The following is a 2500-nucleotide window of genomic DNA, read 5'->3' as shown; positions in this document are numbered from 1 at the left end:
TAACGGAGGCCTCCCCGAAGAGTCTGTTATTGTTCTTGTCAGCGCAATAACACCTGTGATGAAAAATGATAAAAATGGCGAAAATTATGAACATTTCATTGAGTGTTATCCCTTTCCTTCATATTTTTTCACAACAGGTATTTTGTGTCATGAATGTTCCGATAAAGATGATCAAAATCTAATATCTTTAAAATCACTTATTGCTTCTGAGTTCTGTGCAGCAGAATTCTGATTGGCTTCTTATTTAATAAATTTTCACCCGATCAAAAACCATGCAATTAAAATTCTCGCCTGCGGCTGTTAAAAAAACTGTTTCGCCTCTTTAAGCGTAAAGGTTAAAAGCTGGTTGTAAAGATTGGGGCGATTACTGCCAGTTAAACGAAGCGTTGAGGAGTAAAATATCGTCATTATCTGGCACCTGTCATATAAGACTATGTCTGATAACTGAGACAAGGGAAAAATTATTTACAAAAATCGCATTACAACCTCTTCCCATTAAGAGAGTTGGTAACATAGCTTAGTACTAATTTTGTAGTGTCGTAAAATAACTATTTTCTTTCAGTGGAACTGCACCTGAACAACTAAATATTAAACACGTTATCTGTCTTTTCAGAAACTTCCAAAACCCTGAGGTACTCACGAGCTTCCGGGGCTGCACTGGCGCCCTGCGTAGGAGCCATCGTCGTTGCAGTTTGGTCTGTACTGGCCCGGGCCGACTGTTCCCTCCGCCATGGCCTCGTCGTATTCCACGGCGAACAAAATGCATTCGTGTGCTGTGTCTGCAGGTGCAAGTGATTAGGGCAGGTATATCTGATCACCGGGCCAGTAAATCGGGTAATTATTTTGATAGTTTTGTGTTGATTGTTCCATGATAATTCATGGAGATCGTGTGAAAATAGTTTATGAGAACTTCGTACAAATTATTTATAAAGATATGATATTCTTTCAAGATGCTACAGCAAACAGTTTTATAATAGTCCCCTGTAGTTATTTTCTCAAATTTGTACATATTTCTAGTTGCCGGTATTTTTTGGGGCAGTGTGTTTGGTGAATATTTTCTGGTAACTGTGGGTAAAGTATTTGACGAACAGTTTACGAAATTAACTTGTGCTTTTTGCTTTCTTTTGCAAATAGTCTTATACAGTTTTTTTTTTTTTTACGTAAATCGTTCATTAAGTAACTTGTTAGTTTTGCTTTGATTGCGTTATCATGAAGGCAATTTGGGAAAAGTTTGCATGGAATTCAGAGAGTCATAGAAGCTTGTGTAGATAGTCTAGCATATACTTTGTGATACGTATGAATTTATTATTTGATAAACAGTTTGTGAGCTTCTTCTGCTCAGTATTTAGTAGAAAGTTAGAGATGACCGGCCGTATAGTACTGATTAAGTAGCTGTTTAAATTTTTTTATATATTCAGTGACAGTAATGTAAGATGTTTCGGCGAGTACTCCATAACTGCCACATAATAAAAGAAAAATCAAGGATGAACAATTGAAATGAAGTGGAAAAACATAAATTTCAAACTAGTTGCCAAGTAATATATAATTACAGAAACAAATATTATCCCTGTTCCCTAACATTTTACTTTAGGCCTCTGTAATATTTTTAAAGCTTTTTTCTTTATGAGGAAAAGTAGCAAATACGGAAAGGTAAAATGTTGTTTGAATGAATCTGGCCCTAAAAATTGTGGTTATACAGAATGATCAGATAACAGGAGGGGCAAATGTACGTTTAATATATTTTGCCCTTACATTTCCCGAGCACTTATTCACTTAGTCTTGGACTGGTCACAGAATGAAATAGAAAATCATGCAATTGCACTAGATGTTTTTAGCTTCCCAATTATTTTTCAGCCTTTAATTCTCCTATTTTCTCTCTCTCTCTCTCTCTCTCTCTCTCTCTCTCTCTCTCTCTCTCTCTCTCTCTCAAATCTGGTAGACAAAATTCGCCCATGACAAAGGACCGCTATGATATCTAACCGATTATTTTCGTTTCATAACTATGTTCCGTTTTCTAATGCTGCTGCTGCTCTCTCTCTCTCTCTCTCTCTCTCTCTCTCTCTCTCTCTCTCTCTCTCTCTCTCTCTCTTAAAACTGACAGCCAAAGAATCCTCTCAAAACAATGGAACGTTATGACATGTAACTTATCAATTTCTTTCCACGCAAGGGAGTGATACATCACATCACTACAAACGTTGATAAAAGACTGACGTTCATGAATATTTTCACTTTATGAAATGCATTGCAAATGGGGTTCTTTCGACGCGGAAATTGAATTTTCAGAAAAAGAAATTGTTCACTAATGAGTTCTTTATCTAATACTGTTAAATTTCATGCATGTAATTATGATTTTAATTGACGAACAAGAACCACGATAGTTTAGTGTGTTTGTAATTGGAGGTGGAAGGTTAAAGGTCAACCACTTGGATTCAGTCTAACAGCGATCTGCCCTTTCAGTGCACATTCAAATCTGGCAGCTTGAATTAAACAGACACGTAAT

At 36.4% G+C, this 2500-nt stretch overlaps 1 pseudogene; it reads right to left on the bottom strand.

Annotated features, from left to right (window-relative positions):
* Positions 1-2500, bottom strand: part of LOC136843207 (uncharacterized) — a 31055-nt pseudogene that overhangs the window by 10270 nt on the left and 18285 nt on the right.

This window comes from Macrobrachium rosenbergii, chromosome 11 (assembly GCF_040412425.1).
Source record: "Macrobrachium rosenbergii isolate ZJJX-2024 chromosome 11, ASM4041242v1, whole genome shotgun sequence".
Classification (NCBI taxonomy): Eukaryota; Metazoa; Arthropoda; class Malacostraca; order Decapoda; family Palaemonidae; genus Macrobrachium; species Macrobrachium rosenbergii.
The sequence above is the reverse complement of the archived record's forward strand: the minus strand, read 5'-3'. Positions and strand labels throughout refer to the sequence as shown.